Source organism: Salvia miltiorrhiza, chromosome 5, assembly GCF_028751815.1.
Source record: "Salvia miltiorrhiza cultivar Shanhuang (shh) chromosome 5, IMPLAD_Smil_shh, whole genome shotgun sequence".
NCBI lineage: Eukaryota > Viridiplantae > Streptophyta > Magnoliopsida > Lamiales > Lamiaceae > Salvia > Salvia miltiorrhiza.
The window spans coordinates 16,357,646-16,383,255 of record NC_080391.1 but is presented as its reverse complement, the minus strand read 5'-3'; positions in this window follow the sequence as shown (position 1 = coordinate 16,383,255).

The following is a 25,610-nucleotide window of genomic DNA, read 5'->3' as shown; positions in this document are numbered from 1 at the left end:
AAACACGTATGAATTCTCTGTGTAAATGTATGAATTGCGAAAAATAATTTTTTTGCTACCTATGGGATTCGAACTCACGACCATAAATTCATCCAACAAGGTGATGAATCAACCGTAGATCTTGATGATCTAAGGGTTGAAAATGGTTCCTATTTTATACAATAAAATGTGTTTTTATTATAGCCCTCACGACCATAAAATTCATACATTAAAAATTGCTCTTATTTCTTATTTTAAGATGTGCTCTCACGGTAGCCCACACCTATATATATATATATATATATATATATATATATATATATATATATATATATAGGGGAGGGCTACCGTGAGAGCACATCTTAAAATAAGAAATAAGAGCAATTTTTAATGTATGAATTTTATGTAGAACACGTATGAATTCGCTGTATAAAGGTATGAATTGTGAAAAATAAATTTTTGCTACCTTTGGGATTCGAACTCAGGACCATAAATTCATCCAACAGGATTACGAATCAACCGTAGATCTTGATGATCTAAGGGCTGAAAATGATTCTTATTTTATATCTTAAGAAATGTTCTTATTTTAGCCTTTCCCTATATATATATATATATATATATATATATAGGGTTAGGTTCAATGAAAAATGCCTAAATGTAATAAAGAAGAGAGAAGTAATCTCATCCGTTGATCTTATCTAATCTAACGGACATGATTTGTTCACGCCATGTTCAACGGATTTTTTCGTTGAACATTCGTGAACATATACAATATTTTTGGGGGTTATGGGTTTCGACCCCCCATATGTTCAACGAAAAAATCCGTTGAACATGGCGTGAACAAATCATGTCCGTTAGATTAGATAAGATCAACGGATGAGATTACTTCTCTCTTCTTTCTTACATTTAGGCCTTCTTCATTGAACCTTGGCCTATATATATATATATATATATATATATATATATATATATATAGGAAGAGGTTCTAATAAAAACCTCTTTTAAAATGAGAACTAGGAACCACATCTTAGCCTTTAAAATTGAAGATCTAGTGGTTAGAATTAATTTGGAAAAATATGCGCCTAAAATGGTTCCAATAGTTGTAGATAGCCGTTTTTTTAGTTTTTAATTAGTCAAAGGTTATATTTGTCTTTTACTATTTACTTAATTAATCCTAAATGTTTAGCTAGTCGTGTGTTTTATTGTTTCGTTTTTAATCTATGCTTTTTTTTAATAAAAGAGTCATAATTGAAAAAGATTATTCTTTTTAATGAAAGAGGATTGCCGCTTTGGGGTTTTCCCTACGGGGTTTTTCTTCAACGCGGTTTTAACGAGGCTCGGCCCTTAGTTTGCTTCTCTGTGCTCTCAAGGGTGTTCTGTCTTTGTTTTTCTTTTTCTTTTAATAAAACTCTATTTCATTCATTAATGAAAGAGGATTGTTTATTTTTGTTGAAAAAGATGATAATGCACAGATGATATTAAATTGCACAGATGATAATGCACATGAATTAATGTATATAGCACAGATATATGATGATAATGCACAGATTAGATAATAGAATTTGATCATTATTCGTACGAAATACCTTTTGTAAATTTTGATATTTAAATGGTGTACTGGCTAAAAAAATAATGCACATATTCTACTATTGTATATTCATTGACACAACAAATAAGAAATAAGTGTATTTACTGCGCATCTATGCAACAATAATTATAATTCATATGCACACCAACATTTTATGTTGTGCAACTATAACATTTTATTGTGCACTGAAGAAATATGTATTTTATGCAATTGAAACCAACAATGTACCACATCTTAGAAGAAGAAAAAAAAAGACGTAAGATCAATTGTCCTTTATCAAATAATGCGAAAATTGACGTAAATGATAAAATAGTTTAAGAATAACTCGTCATACGTAATCATATTAGAAAACAAAACTTGTTCCCACACAGTGTACTATTCAAACCAAAAGTCATCTAAATATCTTTTCCATCTTCTCATCTGGTAGGGATAAGAAATTTTGATAATATTCAGATGCACCTCTCATTACATCATTCTTGACGTAGTTACTTGTCCATCCTATCATAGTTGCACAGTATCTTGTACGAAGCCTAATCAAATGCCTTTCTGGATTTTAGCGGATGCTTTCTTCACACGAGGCATATTTAACTGTGCAACAACAAAAACATTATCAACTTTGTATGCTAAAAAAAATAGGGAATCATAACTATGCATTTAAATGTGAAACAATGCAACATAAGACAATTACGAATGCAATTATACAAAACATTGAATCTGTACAAATAGTAACCAATAAATCAAATTTGTGCAAGTGTGCATCTATGCAATATTCCAAACTTTGTATCACTTAATATACTGATTTTATTTTTAATTATTAAAATAGATAGTGTTCGTGCAGCATGAGGATTACTAGTTCCATCAAAACCTTATCCACTTAGAGGTAGAGTTTAAGATCTTTAAAAAGGGCGAAAATTTATATTTTATGTAGGAATAAGTTTGGACAGATAGAATTACAATCTTATACATAAAATATAATCACAGGACTTTCATCAAACACTTGGCATATACGAAACACTTCATATTCCCAACATTTCAAGATTTGCGATACAAATTAATTCTCAACATTTTGAGCATGTATGCATCTATGCATATGTGAAGAACCAATGAAAATAACTCATCCAAGTCCTTAACATTTTTACACAATTTAACTATCACTGAAGGTCCAAGCTTGTCATTGGCAATGCTCCCATTATTAACGAGCTTGCTTTTCCTACCCAACGGGCTTAAACCTATTTCAATTCCACACAAGGACAACACCGAATAATTCATTGAATTTCCAAATTATAGATGCATCATGCATCTGTGCAACCAAAACCAACATCTATGCAAGTTAAAATCAAAATCAATAACTAAATCAATTCCACCCAAGAACAACACTAATTATTCATCGAATTTCCAAATTATAGATGCATCATGCATCTGTGCAACCAAAACCAAAATCTATGCAAGTTAAAATCAAAATCAATAACTAAATCAATTCCACCCAAGGACAACACCGAATAATAATGCATATGTGCAACCAAAACCAACATCTATGCAAGTTAAAATCGAAATGGTTAAGTCATTACCTGTTTTGAATCGGCGAAATTAAAATCGACTTCAGTAAATATCTTCGCCATCGCCGCCTTGTACAAATCGCTCTGCCTCCGCCGCCACCTTCAACAGACCCCTTACGTAAATCGCTCCGCCTCCATCGCCGCCTTCAACAGACCGACACCTAAGTATCTCCCCATCGCCGGAAATGCCTTAGTCTTGCACAGTTCGACGTTAATCGCCTCCGCCGCTGACGTGCACAGATCGACGCCCAATTTTCCTTCAATCGCCTTCGTCTTGAACAGTTCGATTCTAACACCAGAAAATTCGATCGGCGTCCAATTCTCCCTAGTCAGCTTTTTCACCAAACTCGATTCTACCGCGGGAAACTTCGATCGGCGTCCAATTCTCCCAAGTCGACGGATTTTAGGTGCATAGGCGACTCCTCAAGTTTAAACCCTAGATAAAAGTTCAAATGTGAAAATGAATTGGGAATGAGAGATCGTGAGAGTGATTTAATTATTGTATTACATTTTTAACCTTTGAATTTTAATTACATTTAAATTAGTAATTAAATTGTGCATCTGTAGTTTAATCTCAGTCATCTATTTTTTTAAAATCAATGGTTTAGATTAGGTTCCTAGTTTTCATCTTAAGAGGGGTTTTTACATTAACCCCACCTTATATATATATATATATATATATATATATATATATATAGGGAGAGGTTCAAGAAAGAACCATAAATAAAAGAAGACCGGAGAACCATTTTCAGCCATTCGATCATCAAGATCTACGGTGGATGCATCATCTTGTTGGATGAATGCAGATCCTGGGTTCGAATCCTGAAGGGAGCATTTTTTTTTTATTTTTTTAGTGCATTAATTTTAACAGCGAATGCATTAATTTTTACAGTGGATGCATTAGATTTGATGGTTCTCCCGTTCTCACAAATAATGTAGTTCTCTCTAGAACCACACCCTATATATATATATATATAGGGGCGCGCTCCAGTGAAACCCCCTATTTTTCGTGTAACATGAGTACAATGAATAAGACATATAATACTAATGAACAAAACGTATATCTAATGAACAAGATGTATATACTGATGAAAAATAAAATTTAAAAAATTCGTAATGAATAAGATATATACGCTGATGAACAGGGCCGTATATACTGATGAACAATGCAATATATACTGATGAATAACAAAATTTAAAATATTCTGCTCCCTCCAGGATTCGAACCCTGCGAAAAAAAATCACCCTCCAGATACAATATCAGCCATAGGATTGATAAAATAAACGCACCAGATCGTGCCCTAGATCTCACTAAAATTAGGGGGTCTCATTGGAGCGGCCCCCTATATATATATATATATATATATATATATATATATATATATAGTATTCTCATTTTAAATCTCGATTCTCATTTGAACCTCCATATACATCCTCAATCATGGGATCATGAATATCAATGGTGGGTGCATCATTTTGATGGATGGATGCACCATCTGAGTTCGAATCCTGAAGAGAACGTTTTTTTTTTTTTTTTTTTTTTTTCATTTTTCCCAAATGCAGTTAATTGTACAACGAATGCATTAACTTTACACGTCAGTGCAGTGTTCTCAATTCTCATTTTAAACATTCTGATGAATTTCTTTCACCCATGAATAACTATAAATTAGCCGAAAATTATGTAAATGGGCACCAATGTAATTAGCCCATTTTTGGTTAACCCCCTAATCCCTACATTTAAGTCATATTGTTTACTTTTATTTTTTTGGAGAATCAATCTATAACATTTTTATTTTTTTCAAACCGAAATCAATAGCATTCTCGGTTTACCGTAATCTAAAATAAAAATTTATTTCATCAAAATTAAATAGTTATGTTCAGCAAAAGTTCATCAAAATTAGTTTTGAATATATAAATAATTTTGATGAACATGCATATTTAATTTGATGAACTTTTCAAAATTATTGACTTGTTCATCAAAATTATATATATGTTCAAAACTAAATTTGATGAACTTTTGCTGAACATAACTATTTAATTTTGATGAACATACGTATTTACTTTTGATGAACATATCAAAATTGTTGACTTGTTCATCAAAATTATTTATCTGCTCAACAATTATAAATTTCGCGACAATTTCAATGATCACAATAAGGAAAACACAACTCAAACACGTTATCTAAATTGACTATAACTATGTTTCCAGACACAATAAATTACATTCGACAAATCGTAAAAATTGTTCATCACAGTTAATGAACTATTCATTTAAAAGAACATCTAAAAAATTGAAAAATATACAAAATAATAAATGAATACAGATGTAATTTAAAATAATTTCAATATCAAAAAAAACATTTTAATTTCAAGATTATAAAAAACATGTTCTGAATTTTACAAGTAATACATTTCACAAATCACAAGGATCGAAGACTAATTGATTTAAAATCTAATTTCAAGAATAATATCAATATATAAAAAAAAATCAAGAATGATATATTTACCAAAAATAAACATGTTTGACTTTGCATAATTATAGTGAACCAACCGTTATAATGTAATGTGATTTACTTTAATAACCTTTTGCATTAAAAAAACGTATCAAATCAGCAAAATATGGGGGCCGTTGGATTTGTAAAAATCAAGACTTGAGATTAATTCTCAATTCTCAAAACATATACAATTCTCAAATTGTACTAACTTTTAAATTCCTTCTCACTTCTCAACACATTTGAGCTTCTCAATTGAACTTTAGCCTATATATATATATATATATATATATATATATATATATATAGGGGTGGGCTACCGTGAGAGCACATCTTAAAATAAGAAATAAGAGCAATTTTTAATGTATGAATTTTATGTAGAACACGTATGAATTCGCTGTATAAAGGTATGAATTGTGAAAATAAAATTTTTGCTACCTTTGGGATTCGAACTCAAGACCTTAAATCCATCCAACAGGATTACGAATCAACCGTAGATCTTGATGATCTAAGGGCTGAAAATGATTCTTATTTTATATCTTAAGAAATGCTCTTATTTTAGCCCTTCCCTATATATATATATATATATATATATATATATATATATATATATATAGAGAGAGAGAGAGAGAGAGAGAGAGAGAGAGAGAGAGAGAGAGAGAGTTGGGTTAAAATAAAAACAGTTTTTTTGTATAAAATAGGAATGGATCTCACCCCTTTATTATTCTAGATCCTATGGCTTGATTTTATTCAAAAATCAGCCTCAAAATAAACGTCCATAGACTTAGAGGATTTTTTTGTCATTTTAATGATCAGATTCGGTTACCATAATCTATTTAAATTCTTTCAATATCAAAACATATCTTTACACATTAAATCCTAATCTACACGTAAAATCCTATACTAACAAATCTTCTCAGTTCTCTCTTCAAATTGCATGAATTACGTGTTGATACAGAACAAACCGAAAATTAAATTGCATGAATCACTCGTTGATACAACACGAATCGAAAATTATTTTGATTTGATTCAGTTCTATATGAAATAATTCATGCAATGAACTATGTGATTCATGACCGAATTGATAATTCATGACATATTATTTCACGAACTACGCTTTAATTCAGTACGAATTCAGGATATATTAAATCGGTTCAGAATGTGTTTTGATAATTCATGCAATCTAAGTCAGTAATTCATACTACCATATTGATAATTCACGACATATTTAAATATCAATAAATTTATACATATTGATATCATAACATATTTAAATATAACTCTGATGCCTATTTCACTAAGATATACACGTATTTTTCATCCACCCAATTGCAATGATTGCAAGATTTAATTCCCTTTTTCAATCAGCACAATTTTCGGAAACGGATAGTTAAATAGACAACGTTCAAAATTAAATACCAGATATGCCCTTCGAATTAAAAGTGGTATGCATCTACAATTTATTTTCTTCGAATTAGTCAGTTGGACGAATTACAGATTTGGGCCGTCCACTCCTCTAGATTAATGGTTCAGATTAGTTCCTATTTTATACACTAAGGGGTGTTTTCACCCTAGCCCATCCTTATATATATATATATATATATGAAATGGTTCCAATGAGATCCATCATATATGGTGAGATCTTAGATTGATTTGCACATGGTGATTTAATTTATCCTATGGTTTATATTTACATGGAGGAAAATTCTTTTTACCTGGTTCGAATTATGGAAGGAGCGAAAATTTTACTATTTTTTTAAATATCATTATTTAACATTATATACTGCCTTATTCAACACTATATACCGACTTATTCATTATTCTCATTTCTCACGAAAAATAGCAATATCACTGGTACCACAATTATCGTGAGAACATAAGAACCAATAAAATTACTGCATCTGCTATACAAATTAATGCATATGCTATTAAATTTAATGCATCCGAAAAAAATAATTTTTTTGCTCCCTTCAGGATTCGAACCCAGCACCTGCATCCATCCACCAAGATGATGCATCCACCGTAGATCTTGATGATCGAATGGTTTAAAATGGTTCTCCGTTCTTATTTTATTAGTGGTTCTTATTTGAACCTCTCCCTATATATATATATATATATATATATATATATATATATATATATATGGAATGGTTCCAATGAGATTTCTCATATATAGTGAGATCTTAGATTAATTTATAAGTGTTAATTTAATTTGTGGACGGAGGGAGTATAAAATTACATGCCATTAACTAAAATACATATTTTGAAGGGTTAATTGCACCAAAATACACAAACTTTAAAAGTTACATTTTAAATCATGAACTTTGCAACTCGTTCAAATTTTCCATAAATTCAATTTCGGCGTCCTAAAATCCGATGTGTAATTTAACATGCCACGCTCACGCGTATGTACAAGTGTCTTAGTAAAAATGATGTCGTTTCAACATTGGGTAATTAAACTACATCGTATTGCTGTTTCACAACGTCGTTTTGACGTTTTTCACTCAAATTAATATTCTAATTAGGGCATTACACTAAGGGGGGAACAAATTTATGGAAAAATTGAACGAATTGCAATGTTTGTGATTTAAAATGTAATTTTTAGAGTTCGTGTGCAAAATGAAAAAATGACTAAAGTTCGTATATTTGGTGCAATTAACCCTATTTTCAATGGCATATATAAAGAAATAATGTAAATAGTGTTTATATCCCCAATTTTCATTTTTTGTTTCAAAAACCTTCAACTTTCAGTGCTTTTCCATAAGAAGTCTCGCGACCTAAATTTTGGTGATGGAAATATGATTCATCTCACCGTCGTTCTACCATCGCTCCTTATGGTTGCAGATTCGAAAAATGACGTTGATAAGATTCTAGAGACATAGATGAACGAGAGACATTATTACTTAAGCCTATTTTCAATGGCATATATAAAGAAATAAGGTTAATAGTGTTTTATATTCCCAATTTTTTTTTTTCAAAAACCTTCAACTTTTAGTGCTTATCCATTAGAAGTCTCGCGACTTAAATTTTGGTAATGGAAATATGATTCATCTCACCGTCGTTCTACCATCGCTCCTTATGGTTGCAAATTTGAAAAATGATATTGATAAGATTCTAGGGATATCGATGAATGTAGCGAACCCAGAAGATATATGAACTATTTTTGTATTTTTGATGAGTAAATTGTTGAGCAAGGCAGTTTGTTAATGGGAACAGTAGAGAGAAGGTAGAGAGAAGGTATAGAAGGAGAGAGAGAGAATAAGGAAATTCATTTCTTAGCTTGACCAAAAAGCAAAGATGCCAACATATAGCTTGCTCCTACAATACGGAAATTTGAGAGAGAACAAATAATAAAAGTGCAATTAAGAAATAGCAACTCTTCCTAATTCCAACTTTCAAATAACTCTTCAGCCACTTGCTGAACCAAAGACGACACCTCCTTCACCAGCTACAACTCCGTCTTCCGCACAAACAAACCCATCGATCCCAATTGCTTCCATTCCCATGACAATACCCCCTTCGGAATTAGATCCTTGTCCGCAAGGATCAAAATCAGGAAACTTGCGGCGAATAAATTTCAAATCTTCCCAACTAGCAGAATCAGATCCAGCTTGAGACCACTGAATCAAGACTTGTGGAACCTCCCGACCATCTCGAACAACCGTGCGGTGCTCCAAAATAGAAAAATGAGTTACCTTGAAGTGGCCCTCAGCGTCGATATCAGGCAAATAGGTAGAAGGTACGATGTTCTTACCCAAACATTTTTTTAATAGAGAAACATGGAAAACGGGATGGATTTTGGACGAATCAGGCAACCCTAACCTGTAGGCGACCTTTCCAATTTTTTCCAGAACGGCGTAAGGACCATAGTACTTGGCTGCCAGCTTCAAATTCTTGCGCAAGGACACTGAATTCTGGCGGAAAGGTTGAAGCTTGAGATAGACGAAATCCCCAACTTGAAAGGTGCGTTCACTTCGCTTCAGATCCGAGTAATATTTCATTCGTTCTTGGGCCTGCTTAAGATTTTCCTTTAGTATATGAATAGATGCCTGTCTTTGGGCCAACCATTCCTTAACCTCCATATTAGGAGAGGTAAGATAAGCTCCCAACCCTGTGTGCGGGGGTGGTATACCATAGAGAACTTGGAAGGGAGTACACTTTAAACTGCTGTGATAATTTGTGTTGTACCAATATTCGGCTAGGGGTAGCCATTGTACCCATTTTTTAGGATTAGCCCCCACCATACAACGCAAATAGGATTCCAAACATTGATTTAGCCGCTCAGTTTGACCATCCGTTTGTGGATGATAAGCTGTAGACATCTCCAACTTGGTGCCAATAAGTTTGAACAATTCCCGCCAGAATGTACTAGTAAAAATCTTGTCGCGGTCTGAAACTATGCTGATAGGAGGCCCATGAAGCTTGTATATATTATCCAGGAATAGTTTAGCTACTCCTTGAGCAGTGAATGGATGAGAAATGGCCAAAAAGTGGCCATATTTGCTTAGCCTGTCAACAACAACCAAGATGACATTTTTACCCATTGATTTGGGTAATCCTTCAATAAAATCCATAGACACATGTGTCCAAACCTTGTCAGGTATAGAGAGAGGTTGCAATAACCCTGGATAAGGAGAGTGATCAGATTTGTTTCTCTGGCAGGTATCACAGCCCCTTACCAACAACTCCACGTCTTGTTTCATGTGAGGCCAATAGAAAAAGTTCTTGAGCCTAGAATAGGTTCCTTGAACGCCAGAATGACCACCAAAAGAGGTTTCATGCACCTCACGTAAAATAGTGTTTCTCAACTCAGCAGCAGATCCCACAACAACCCTTTCCTTGTATCTGATTATACCCGCTAGCATGGTAAATTCAGGATAAAGAGTAGGGTCAATAAGCTTAGCAGAAATAACTTGAGAGAAATGAGAATCCCCTTCATAACTGAGTCTAACCTTTTGCATCCAAGTAGGAACAATAGTTGTTAGTGCCAAGCAACCATCTGTAACTGGAAGTAATCGAGACAAAGCATCAGCTACTTTGTTTTCTACTCCCTTCTTATATTGGATTTCATAATCCAATCCCAGTAATTTAGTAAGCCATTTCTGTTGTATGGGATTCATCACTTTCTGATCCAATAGATGCCTTAGTGCTTGCTGATCAGTTTTGATGACAAATTTGTTCCCCTGTAGGTAAGTTTTCCACTTTTGAACCGCCATCACCACAGCTAGAAATTCTCTTTCATAGATTGAGAGAGCCTGATTTTTTGGACAGAGAGACTTACTCATGAATGCAATAGGTCTCTGACTTTGCATTAAGACAGCCCCCACTCCTAGGCCACTAGCATCAGTTTCTAAAACAAAGGGTTGTTAAAAGTCTGGCAATGCTAAAACAGGTGCAGAAACCATGGCTGTCTTTAAATCATCAAAAGCTTGGGTGGCAGCACTACTCCACCTGAAACTATCCTTCCTTAGCATATCAGTTAGGGGTTTACTGATAAGCCCATAATTTCTGATAAATTTCCTGTAGTAACCTGTTAAACCCAAGAATCCCCTCAGTTGCTTTAGTGTAGTAGGTAATGGCCAGTCCTTCATACATTGCACCTTGTCCGGATCAGTTGATACCCCTTCCTTAGTGATAATGTGGCCCAAATACTCCACCCTTTGTTGGCCAAACTGACACTTGCTTCTCTTAGCAAATAAAGTGTTAGTTCTTAAGATGGATAAAACTTCCCTCAACTGATGCATGTGCTCCTCCCAAGACTTACTATAAACCAGGATATCATCAAAGAACACTAGCACAAACTTCCTTAAGTAGGGCTGAAAGACTTGATTCATTAAAGATTGGAAGGTTGCCGGGGCATTACAAAGCCCAAAAGGCATCACTAAGAATTCAAAGTGTCCATGGTGGGTTCTGAAGGCAGTAAGGTACCTGTCTTCAGTCTTCATCAATATCTGGAAATATCCTGATCTCAGATCTAATTTTGAGAAGAACTTAGCACCATAGAGCTCATCCAATAACTCATCAATCAATGGAATGGGGTAGTCATGTTTGATTGTGAGTGAATTGAGGTATCTATAGTCTACACACATTCTCCATGTACCATCTTTTTTCTTGACTAAGATAACTGGTGAAGCAAAAGGACTTTTGCTATGTTGAATAGTACCAGCATCTAGTAACTCCTTCACAATTTTCTCAATTTCATTCTTGTGACTATGGGTAGTCCTGTAAGGGTATTGATGCTTTGGTACACTTCCTGCCTTTAATACAATCTGATGTTCAACTCCCCTTGCAGGAGGGAGCCCCTGTGGTTCTGCAAAAATTTCCTTAAATTCATCCAAGAGTTGTGTAAGTGTAGTAGGTTCCTCATAACTTGAGGTGACAGACTCAGGCTGGACAAGGTACATCTCTTCTATCTCATCTTGCAAAAGGTGCACTAGATGATATAAGTCATGTGCAGTGATCATTTGAAACTGTGTATTTTCTGTGACAGCCCTGAGTTTAACCTTCCTTCCTTCCACACGTACTGTAAAGGTCATCCTCTTATAGTCTAATTCAATAGGAGTACAATACTCTAGCCAATCACTACCCAAAATAAGGTCATATCCATCATTACCCAACACTCGGGGAGAGAAGGTAAAACGATGCCCTTGCACCTCCCAGGAGAAGTCATGAGCAATCTGATCACTGGTCAATGTATGCCCATTGGCTACCCTCACCACAATAGGATTAGCAATTTCCAAAGGTATACCCAATTCTTTAGCTACTCCTTCCTGCAGAAAACTAAGAGTACTCCCAGTATCAAGGAGTATCCTGAGTTTCTTATCACCAACTTGCCCAATAACCCTCATAGTTCTTGAATTAGTATGCCACATCATTGCATTCAATGTCATATGAATTTCCTCTACTGGTTCTTTTTCCTCAGCTGATGAATCTGCAATCTCTGACTCCTGCTGTATATGGGCAAGTTCCTGTTCCTCATCCATAGTAGTGTAGAAGACCTTATGTTTGCACCTGTGCCCGATCACATAAGGCTCATCACAGTTATAGCACAAGCCTTTTTCCCTTCTTGCAGCCATCTCAGCACTTGTGAGTAGCTTGACATGAGTCCTGTTGTTGTTGAGTGTATTTGGTTTCTGGGTAGCAGCTCCTTCATGCCTTTTATATCCAGTATATTGAGGCTGAAAAACCTTGGGAGTGGTTTTGACCCTCTTGGCTAGTGCATCCAAGGTAAACAATTGCCTATGCCCAATTTCAATAGCTTCTTGCAGCGTCTTAGGCTTGAATAGCATCATAAACCCCTGCATCTCATCTGAAAGACCACTAATAAAGCTAGCTACAAAGTATTCCTCAGAGTAGTTCATAGTATTACTGAGCAGTAAACAGGCCCTTAGTTCTTCAAATTTATCAACATAATCAGTATAGGTGTCTACCTGTTTAAGTTTTTTGAATTCCATAACAATCTTCCCCTCATTCAGATCTTCAAACCTAGCTGCTATCACTTGTAAAAATTGATCCCAGGTGATATCCATAATACTCTCATTCCCAAAGTTTTGAAACCACTGTAGGGCTTTCCCTTCAAAATTATGTATGGCCATTTGTACCATGTGCTCATCACTCAACACAGAAGTGAGCTTAAAATAGCTATTGCATTTAATAATCCACGCTCTAGGATTAGACCCATTGAATTTTGGAAAATCAACCTTATGTAATGAAGTTCCTGTACCTGATTGGGAATAATCACTCTTAAACCTGGATGAGAAAGCTGGTGATTTAGAATTGTTAACTCCTGATTTTGCAGAGAAAGGAAAACCACCTAAAATCGATTGCTCAGCCGGCTGCCCATTGTTCTGGCCGAGATTCAATAGCTGGAGCTTAATTTCAGCAAGTGTGTTGGAGAGATGCTCGCATTTCTTATCGATCCCGAACAGTTTCTGCTCAACCTTTTGATCGATGGTAGAAATCTGCTCCTGGAATCTTTCCTCCGCTGCTGTCCTCTTCAGAGTTTCAGTTTGGAGCACTTGATCCATCTTTTTTTGTATGTCTTGTAATTCATTCAAACGAGTACCGTCAGCCATTGATACTCAAATTTGGATATAAGGGACTGAAACCTGATGCTCTGATATACCAAATGTAGCGAACCCAGAAGATATATGAACTATTTTTGTATTTTTGATGAGTAAATTGTTGAGCAAGGCAGTTTGTTAATGGGAACAGTAGAGAGAAGGTAGAGAGAAGGTATAGAAGGAGAGAGAGAGAATAAGGAAATTCATTTCTTAGCTTGACCAAAAAGCAAAGATGCCAACATATAGCTTGCTCCTACAATACGGAAATTTGAGAGAAAACAAATAATAAAAGTGCAATTAAGAAATAGCAACTCTTCCTAATTCCAACTTTCAAATAACTCTTCAGCCACTTGCTGAACCAAAGACGACACCTCCTTCACCAGCTACAACTCCGTCTTCCGCACAAACAAACCCATCGATCCCAATTGCTTCCATTCCCATGACAATGAACGAGAGACAAAATTACTTAAGCATCAAAACAACGTTGTTTCTGTGCATTGGTGAAAAAAAAATTAAAAAATTCATATTTGATTTCGGCGAGATGAATTTACGATGGAATATTTTTATAAAAAAGTTGAAAATTGAGAGAATATAAAAAACAAAAAAAAAGCAACATTTTAAAATATTTTATAAAAATATTAAAAATTGAAGACACTGAACACTATTACTAATAATAAAAAAAAAAATGGATTTGTTATTTGTGTGGACAGTCATGCACAATTGCACATAGCTATCGATGATGTGATGGCCGGCATAAGAATAATATTATGCTCGTCGTATTTGAGAAATAAAATAAATCTAACAATAAATGGTAGGAGGAATAGCATAACTTATTGTGTACTAAAATATGTATTGTAAAATAAAATAAACCTAACAACAAATGGTCGGAGGAATAACATAACCTATATTTGTGTACTAAAATATGTATGGGATTGAATAAAATAAAAATTTATTTTAAAGTATAAATTATTTTTAATTTTTAGATCATGAAGATTTATGATAAATTCATCATTTTATTAAATGGATTTGTGGTCTTCTTTAAAGGGTGAAAACTCTATTTTTTTTAATTCAACATTTCTTTCGGTGAATAAAATAGTAACATAATAATAACTCTATATAATTAAGGGTTAATTACGCGAAAAATCATGAACTTTGGGCGGATTTCCAAACTTTTCATGAACTTTTTTTTTTTATCAAAAATTCCATGAACTTAATTGTCTGAACAATTTTTCCATGACTTTTTCCTCCGGTGAAGCTCCGGGCTGACATGGCAATTTTTAGGCAATACGAGCTGACATGGCGCTTACGTGGACCAAAAATTGCCACATGGAAAATAATATAAAAAAAAACAAAAAAAGCAATTCACTGTCATCTCTCTCGTCTCTCTCTCGCACTCCTCTGGTGGACGTCACCGATTTTCACCGCCTCCGGCGCCGTGAGTGCGCCGCCGCCCCTGCTCCCCTCTCCTCTATTTCACTCTGCCTCCCTCCCTCGTTCATCTCTATCTCTCTTCCCCCAATCACCCACATCAAGAAGCGCAGCGTCCGCCGCCACCTTCATCGGCCTGTTCCTCGCCGCCACCGATCACCGACTCTGAATTCCTGAAATTAGGGCTCAGAAAATCGGGCTCCCTCCAGCCATTACAGTCGCCACCTCCGATTCCAAGCCACAGTCCCCAGCCCCAGCCCCAATCCCCAGCCCGCATGCCTCGATTCCTAAAACTAGGGCTCAGAAAATTGGGCTCCCTCCCGCCATTATAGTCTCCACTTCCGATTCGAAGCCACAGCAGCACATGGAGCCGCCGTCTCCCTCCCTCCTGCGACCTAACAGCAGCACATGGAGCCGCCGTCTCCCTCCCTCCTCCCACCCCCAAATTGAAACCCTAGGACCGCCTTCCTCCTCCCACCACCGGTGCCGCGCCACAGATCTTAATTTCAGAATTGCGGCGGCGGCGGCGCACGACCTGGTGGCGAAGATGTGGCCCTAGGACCGTCTCCCTCCTCCCACCGCCGCGAAAATCTGACTCCAGCGAGCAGCAGATTCCCTCCTCCCACCGCCAAGCGGTCCTGATGACGTCTAGTGAATTTCCCGGCTAGAAGGCATGGTTGGGGCTCAAAACGACGTTGTTTTACCCCCCAACTAAACGGCGTCGTTTTGATTCAGTTCCGGCGATGCCATGTCATTGCCGGCGATGCCATGTCAGCATTCAATTTGGGGATTTTTGAAAGTCATGGAAAAATTGATCAACCCTTTAAATTCATGGAATTGCTGATAAAAAACAAAGTTCATGGTAAATTTGGAAATGGAGGTATAGTTCATGATTTTTGGCGTAATTAACCCTATAATTAATCATAATTTTACGATTATAGCTTCTATTTTAAAATAAATATGTAATCTAACTCTATCCTGTAAGAGGAAGCTAAAATAAAAACACATCTTGAAATATAAAATATGAACTACACTCAATCCTTAGATTATTAAGATTTACGATTGATTCATCACCTTATTGGATAAATTCATGGTTCTAGGTTCGAATTCATAGGAAGCATAAAAATTAATTTTTGCAATTTAAACATTTATACTATAAATTCGTACGTGTTCTATATAAAATTTATATATTTATATATTTTTTTTAAGATTAAATCTCTATCATTAAATTATGAATAGACTAACAATATAAATCTATTTCTATTTTATATTCTAATGAAGAATAAGAAGAAAAGTGTTGGAGTATATCACTGTCAAGTGTCAACAAACAAATTCTGATTATTTTTGGCACATTTAACGTACATGTGTGTGGTGCGACGAAAAGAAAAAGTATAAAGTCATTGTCAACAAACAAATGCTCTTCTTGTTGTTGTGGCACAATAGTTCTTCCATCACCACTCATCAACAATTTCATGTTAGTACTCTTTGTTTTTTACCGACCAAAAATATGGCCGGTGACAAATAATCAAATTTTTGTAGTGCTTTGTTACATCTGTTAGGTTATATAAAATCTTACTATAGTTTACCGTCCATAAAAATTTAATTTATTTTCTCAAAAGTTATTCACTCTATCAATAGAATAACACACATATCTAATGTCTATTCTATTTAATAGTCTTTGTTTCCTTTATCCTTTCTTTCTTTTTCTCCAAATACAGAAGACAATAACGTAATAAAATAATAAATTGTCAAGAAGACCAACTAATTATATATCTTAACTTTAAAATAAATTGAAAGCGTATTTTTAGTGCAATCATAAACTTTTATTAATTATATTACAACAAGAAAAAAGATCAATAATATTAAGGGTTAAGTACCAGATTGCCCCCTATTGATGGCGTCCCTATGGTGTTTAGCCCCCTAAAGTCAGGGGGAGAGCTGTCCACTACCTGAACGTGGCTTTTTGGCACCAATTTACCCCCTGTTACTTAATGGAGCTTAACACCGTTAGAATAAATACTTTTTATTTTTTACTTTTAATTCAGGTGGGCCCCAACTCTTTCTCTTTCTCTCTCTTTCCTCCCCACCACCGTCTGCTAAACCACCGTCGTACACCACCACTCCTCTCTCTCAAGCTCCACCGTCGGGCTACTCTTCATTGTGGCATCGCCGACTCGCCGCTCAATTGACGGCGGCGGTAACTGAGATGAAAAGGGAGTCGAGAGAGAGGGGTGAGACCGAGCTTTGGCCTCGCTGGATTTGGGACCTATTGGTGACGACGTCACTTAGATTTTAATGGCAACATCGGCTAATCTGGGAAGGAAAGGGCTTGGGGCTGGCTCGCTGGCCCGGCCCCAACAGTAACGGAGACGATGGACCTAAACAGCGTAGAGGGATTAGGGCTCATCCCTTTCTCCCTCGAGCGTGTGTATTCAGAGGGAAATTTGGGTTTCATCCGTTATTGCATGCGTAAATACGTGAGAGAGAGTGATTTGGGGAGAAAGAGACTTGAGGGCAACGGCGGCAAGCCTCCTCGAATACCGAGAAACGGCGACGCCTAAGCCATGGCGGCAATTTCACCTGAACAGGAAAGAAGGATTTATGGAACAGACGCAGCGGTGGCGTGGTGTCGCCGGAAGCTGCAGCTTATTAGTGAGATTATATATATATATATATATATATATATATATATATATATATATATATATATAGGGGCGCGCTCCAGTGAGACCCCCTATTTTTCGTGTAACATGAGTACAATGAATAAGACATATAATACTAATGAATAAAACGTATATCTAATGAACAAGATGTATATACTGATGAAAAATAAAATTTAAAAAATTCGTAATGAATAAGACATATATACTGATGAACAGGGCCGTATATACTGATGAACAATGCAGTATATACTGATGAATAGAAAAATTTAAAATATTCTGTTCCCTCCAGGATTCGAACCCTGCGAAAAAAAATCACCCTCCAGATATAATATCAGCCATAGGATTGATAAAATAAACGCACCAGATCGTGCCCTAAATCTCACTAAAATTAGGGGGTCTCATTGGAGCGGCCCCCTATATATATATATATATATATATATATATATATATATATATATATAGGGTGTGGTTCTAGAGAGAACTACATTATTTGTGAGAACGGGAGAACCATCAAATCTAATGCATCCACTGTAAAAATTAATGCATTCGCTGTTAAAATTAATGCACTAAAAAAATTATAAAAAAATGCTCCCTTCAGGATTCGAACCCAGGATCTGCATTCATCCAACAAGATGATGCATCCACCGTAGATCTTGATGATCGAATGGCTGAAAATGGTTCTCCGATCTTCTTTTATTTATGGTTCTTTCTTGAACCTCTCCCTATATATATATATATATAGAGAGAGAGAGAGAGAAAAGTTAAACAGAGAATGCTAAATATTTAGAGAATAGAGAATTCGTGAAATAAAAACGAACAGATCTACAATTTTTATGAACAGATCAATGTACCGCATGAACAGCAATTTGCCCCGAGTTCGAATCCTGTTGGTGGCGAGTTTTTCTCTTTTTTTACTAAATACGTCTGTTCGTTAGTTATGTTAATCTGTTCGTAAAATGTATAGACTTGTTCAAAATGAAATATATAATAATTCTCTGTTTAACTTGACCCTATATATATATATATATATAGGGAGAGGTTCAAATAAGAACCATTAAATAAAATTAGAACAGAGAACCATTTTAAACCATTCGATCATCAAGATCTACGGTGGATGCATCATCTTGGTGGATGAATGCAGATCCTGGGTTCGAATCTTGAAGGGAGCAAAAAATTTATTATTTTCGGATGCATTAAATTTAATAGCGAATGCATTAATTTATATAGTAGATGCATTGATTTTAATGGTTCTTATGTTCTCACGATAAGTGTGGTTCTCACTATAACCGCACCCTATATATATATATATATATATATATATATGTATTCTAACGGTGTTAAGCTCCGTTAAGTAACGGGGGGAGGGGGGGATTGGTGCCAAAAAGCCACGTTCAGGTAGTGGGCAACGCTCCTCTCCCCCCTGACTTTAGGGGGCTAAACGCCATAGGGACGCCATCGATAGGGGGAATCTGATGTTAATAATACATATTTTACATAAAAGATGATCTTATATGCATATTATAATTATTATTCATGCATAATTGTGTATATTAACATTGACATTTTTTAAAAATGATGTAAGACACAAAAATGAGAACAATAAATATCATACAAGTACATGGGGAAAACTCAAAGAGCTCTCAGAAGCTACTCAAGGAATCAATGGCAAAGAGCTATGAGAATTCGACAGCAGACTCTCAGGAACATAAATAGAAAAAGATCAAGGAAGCATATAAACATAAAAAGGAAGCAGCCAAAGGTAGACGATGAATTAGACTCAGAATTATTCCACGTATTAACAAGCAGAACGACACCCTATTCTCTAGTTGATGCAATTGAGAAGTTCAATAGAAAAGCAAAGATCAAACATTAAAGACCTAGGATTTGGTAACATCTTGATCAATTTAATTTGAAGGTTAAATTATTAAAGACTTACCATCTATAGGGACTTTGAAATACAACTGAAAAAGGGTACAACTTTGAGAATTAAGGAGAAAGATGTTTAATTTTCCTAAAGGGAATGTTTTATCACAAGGGAAGAAAGAAATGAGAAAAATGACATATTGACATAATGGTATTCTTTTTTTATAACAAATTAATAAAGGATAACACACTTAACAAATCGTTGATGTAATACTAGCCATGAAGGAAGGAAACCTATGGTTTAAAAGGTACTTCCTTGTTCTCTTGGTAGCGTCTTTGATAGATAACATCGCCAATGATACACCATTTTGAAGAAATTAAAAGAGAATGAATCGCATAAATTGCAGAGCACAAGAAATTGCATAGGAACATTACCTCCCGTCAAACACATACTTTCCATCGCACATATTAAAAAAGAGTAATTCCAGAGGATAAATCACGCTAAATTGAAGAGCATAAATCACACGAACTAAAAACAAATCGCAAAAGAAGTAGAAAAAGAAGAATCGTAGCCGATAAGAATAATTGCGAAGGATGAATCATGTCGAAGAATTGAAGGTAAAAAAAAATCGCGTGAAAAAAAAGGATAAAAGTTCCGAAGAAGAAGGATAAATCACTCTAGATAAAAACGACAGCATGCAAAACCTGAATTTTTTTTGCCAGAATTACCCTTTATAAAATAGAACATCACACAAAACACCCCAATATTTGTCTTTAAAAAATCTAGATATAAAGAATTTTCAAAATTTATTATTTTTTCTCTCCCTAGTCGAGAGCCTTGTTTTTCTCCCTTGTTGAGAACCCTTGTTTTCCCCTTTTCACCCATCTCTTCACCATTTGTTCTCCGATGGAAGATAGAATGGCTGGGCTTAACCTGTCAAATGAGGATGACGAACTCCTGCTTGATGATGCAATCACCGGTGATTCAAATGTTCCAGTCGATCTATGTCTGGTGGGGCGGTTTCTCACAGATCAGCCCATCAATTTCAATCTCATGAGGAGTCGGCTTGCTAGTGTGTGGCGGCCGGGGAAAGGCGTCTTCATGAAGGACATCGGGCAGGGCAGGTTTATTTTTCAATTCTTTCACGAGCTTGATCTGCAACGTGTTTATGATGGAGGCCCTTGGGCATTTGGAAATTTTCCCCTGCTCCTCCACCGTCTCAAACGTGGGGAATTTCCGCTCAGCGTGCCCTTGGATTACCTTCCTTTCTGGATTCAAATACATGATCTACCAGCCGGCTTTCTCACCGAAGGAGTCGGACGTCTTCTCGGTAATTTTATTGGAACTTTCCTGGAGTATGATTGCTCGAATTCCTCTGGAGTTTGGCGGCAATATATGCGAGTTAGAGTCGGAGTCCGTGTCTCGGACCCTCTCAAACGGTTCAAGAAAATAAAGAATAAGGATGGTACTTCTTTTGTTGTTAACTTCAAATATGAAAGACTAAATGTGTTTTGCTTCCTCTGTGGAAGGCTCGGACACTCTGAGAACTTCTGTGAACTTAAGTTCAATCCAGCGACAAAGGATAAGGAACGGGAGTGGGGTGCTTGGCTCAAAGCGGCGGATCGTCGTGTCAGTTCTCTTGCCGGCGATAAATGGCTGAGATCCGAAGCTGATGGGGGAACCACTAGCAAGGAGGCGGCGGATGCTAGGGTTCCCACGGAGGCGTTATTTTCCATCCCGAAAAGGAAAGACCAAGAAAATCGGCCCTTATCATTGCTGTTAAATGATACCCTGATTTCTAGGCATGAGATCCCTCCAAATCATAACCGTCTGGCTTTACAGGACATTAGTCAAAGATTTATTTCCAATGATGACATGGCAGTTGATGAGTCATCTTTGGCCTACCATGAAGAGAGAAAACGCAGACGTGGCGCCATCTCTATGGGACGTGACATACCCACTTCATCGGAGAGCTTTCCTGCAGGGGCTACCGAGGATAACTCCGATGACCAGCAACTTGTATCGGCGGGCTCCGGTGTCGGAGTCGGCCGGGCCCAATGAATTCGTTAGGCTGGAATTGCAGGGGGTTGGGCCAACCTCTTGCGATTCCCACTCTTCTCGAACTCGTTAGAGTTCATCGGCCCGATTTCATTTTTTTGTGTGAGACCATCTCGCATCGACAACGCTTGGAAGACATTCGTGTGCGACTTAAGTTTGATGGCTATCTAACGGTGGACTGTGTGGGACGCAGTGGAGGGCTCTGTCTACTCTGGAGATCTTCTTCTACTTGCAAGGTTCTTGGCTATTCCCGAAATCATATTGATGTACAGGTTTCGGACATGAATGGTGAATGGCGGCTCACGGGCTTCTATGGTTTCCCGGAAAGGAGTCGAAGACGGGACTCTTGGAATTTAATTCGGCATTTGGCGGGAACCAGCTCTCTCCCATGGCTGATCATGGGGGACTTCAACGATCTACTCGACCCCGGCGAAAAGAGAGGCCGTGTTGATCACCCAACTTGGCTTTTTTCGGGATTCAGAGCTGCGATTTTGGAAAGCGGTATCTCCGACGTCCCTCTTACAGGCTATCAATACACCTGGTCGAGGGGGCTGGGCACCGCAAACTTTGTGGAAGAACGCCTTGATAGAGCTATGGCAAACTCCGACTGGAAAAACCTTTTCCCGGATGCTACACTCACTCCTTTGTCAGCTCCCATGTCTGATCACGTACCAATCCTCTTGAAATGCAGTGGCTTGGGTACTCATAGACCTAATCGCAGATTTCGGTTTGAGAATAAATGGTGCCTGGAACCCGATCTGCCAAATGTGGTTAGAGACTGCTGGACAAATCTTCATGATATCAACATCACCGATCGTCTCGCGGCGGTCTCGGATTCTCTGTCTATCTGGTCTACTCACCTCCGTAAACATGATAGGGATACCAAAGCTAAGCTCCAGAGGCGTATTTCTTCTATGCAAGGCCGCGATGATCCATTTTCCATAGCTCAGTTGAGGAAAGCCAGGGCAGATCTCGCTTCTCTTTTGCTCCGAGAAGAGGAGCATTGGAAACAAAGAGCCAAGCAACACTGGCTCAAGAATGGCGACTCAAATACTAAATTCTTCCACGCTATGGCTTCGGCGAGAAAGAAATGAAACAGAATTATCAAACTTCAACGTGAGGATGGCTCTTGGACTGGGGGAGAGGCAGAGCTGCGAACTACTGCTATCTCTTACTTTGAAAATCTTTTTGATGCTTCTACTAGTGATGTCAATTTCCATCATGTTCTGGATCGGCTCCAACCGTGTGCTGATGAGAGGTTGAATGAAAATCTTACCAGACCTTTCATGGAGGAGGAATTTAAAATTGCTGTGATGCAGATGCACCCGGACAAAGCCCCTGGTCCGGACGGTTTCAACCCAAAATTTTACCAAAAGTTTTGGGGGATGCTTGGTCCCGAGATTGTCAATTGTTGCACTTCGTGGCTGAACAGCGAGCAGTTTCCCCCCAATCTCAACCATACTTTGATCTCTCTCATTCCAAAAGTCGAGTCGCCATCCACCATGAAGGACTTGCGCCCTATAGCTCTTTGCAATGTCCTGTACAAAATCTTGTCCAAAGTTCTATGCAACAGGCTGAAAGCGGCTCTCCCGGATCTTATCGACAGAGCTCAGTCGGCGTTTGTGGAGGGGAGACTCATCCAGGACAACATCCTCATTGCCTTTGAGGCAATTCATTCTATGAAACGCAAGATCAGAGGGAAGCATGGCAGCATTGCTCTCAAAGTTGACATAAGCAAAGCTTACGACCGTGTTGACTGGAACTATCTCGAGGCTATTCTCAACCGCCTCGGTTTCTGTGAGAAGTGGCGCGCGTGGATGCGGCTTTGTGTTCGGTCCGTCTCTTATGAAGTTCTGATTAATGGTACGGTGGCTGGTCCTATCCACCCGGGGAGAGGTCTTAGGCAAGGGGATCCTCTCTCCCCTTATCTTTTCATTTTATGTGCCGAAGGCCTCTCGGCTATGGTTAGGCACGAGGTTGCTAGTGGCAGTCTCCACGGCATTCAGATGGGCCGCGGGGGTCCGGCTGTCTCTCACCTAATGTTCGCGGATGATTGCATCTTTTTTTGCCGTGCCACGCCGAGGGAATGTGCCAATCTCAAGAGAGTTTTAAGCGTATATGAGATAGCCTCGGGTCAGGCTATCAACTACCAAAAATCAGGGATTTTCTTCAGCCGCAACACTGATGATGAGACTCGCTTGGAGACCTCTTCGGCTCTTGGAGTCTCTACTCCTTTGAATACAGGCCGATATCTCGGACTTCCGTCCCTTGTGGGTCGAAAAAAGAGGGAGATCTTCCAATATCTCCGTGACCGTATGTGGAATAAGATTCAAGGGTGGCAAAATAAGAAGCTGTCAAAGGCCGGAAAGGAGATCTTAATCAAAGGCGTAGCTCAGGCTATTCCTTCTTATTGTATGGGCATCTTCTCCTTACCTACCAGTTTAACAGACGAGATGGAAAGACTTATGAATAGCTTTTGGTGGAGCAACAAGGGCGGAAATGGTCGTGGCATAAGTTGGATGAAATGGGATCGCTTATGTGTTGACAAGCAACTGGGTGGTCTCGGTTTCAGGAGCCTGCAACTCCTTAACTTGGCATTGTTAGGAAAGATGGGGTGGCGGCTCTTGGAGGATCAGGATGCTCTTGTCTGCAGGATTCTAAAGGCGAAGTACTTCCCGAATGGCGATTTTCTTACTGCTCGAGTAGGACACAGCCCAAGCTTCACGTGGAGTAGCATCATCTCTGCTCAAGATTTAGTCAAGAGGGGTGTTCGATGGAGAATCGGAGACGGGAGGACAGCCCGAGTCTTTGAGGATCCATGGCTTCGGAAAGATGATGGCTTTCGAGTTTCTGCTATGTGTCCTCCGGGTCTTGATGGTACCCGCGTCTGTGACCTCATGAATCCAACTACTGGCAGATGGGATACGGAGCTGCTGCATGATCTTTTGGGTGACGCTGACGCCCAATCTGCTCTTGGCATTCCCCTTATGTCCAACCCTGGCCCGGACAAGTTGGTGTGGCACTTTGAGGAGAAAGGAAGGTATACTGTGAAAACGGCTTATAAGTTAGCGAGCTCACTTACCCTTGATACTATGTACAGTGTTGACGGTCTCTGGAGCAAGCTGTGGAAAGTTAAAGTCCCTCCAAAGGTACGAAACTTCCTCTGGCGAGCTGCTCGCAATAATATCCCCTCTAAAGAGCAGTTGTTATCTCGTGGTGTCGCGGTTGGTGGAGAATGTGAAACTTGTAAGACTAGCTTCGAGAACCTGTGGCACACGTTTTTCTTTTGCCCGTTTGCAGAGGCTTGCTGGAATGCAGGCAACTTACAGCAGTTCATCCATAATCTCACGAACAGCAATGACTCTTTTAGGGCGGCCCTCTTCCAGATTATTGGGGGCAGCAATGAGGAGGTGAAAGCAAGGGTTTGCATGGTAATGTGGCAAATATGGAAGGATCGAAATGGTGTCATCTGGAAGGGTGCCCTTTCTTCCCCATATCGCTCTTTTTCCATGGCAGCTGAATGTCGGGCGGAGTGGCTGTTAGCGCGGAAGAAGCGAGCTGCACAGAACCCCCAGACGCCCCCTGCTGTCACCTGCGTAGGGTGGCACCATCTGCCGGCTGGCTCTATTCATTGTGGAGTGGACGCAGCTTTCTTCTCCGACATCAACGCTACAAGCATTGGTATTGTGATTCGTGATCATGAAGGGCAGTTCATGCATGGTAAATCCCTTCGTTTTCAGGGACTTCACAGGGTGGAAGAAGGCGAGCTTATGGGAATCAAAGAGGCGTTGTCGTGGCTTAAAGAACTTGGCCTTTCCTGTGGTCGGTTGGAGTCCGATTGCAAGCGTGCTTGCGAGGCGATTGTTTCGGGTGAAAGGAATATCTCAGAGGTGGGCGTCTTGGCTGCCTTTTACCGTAA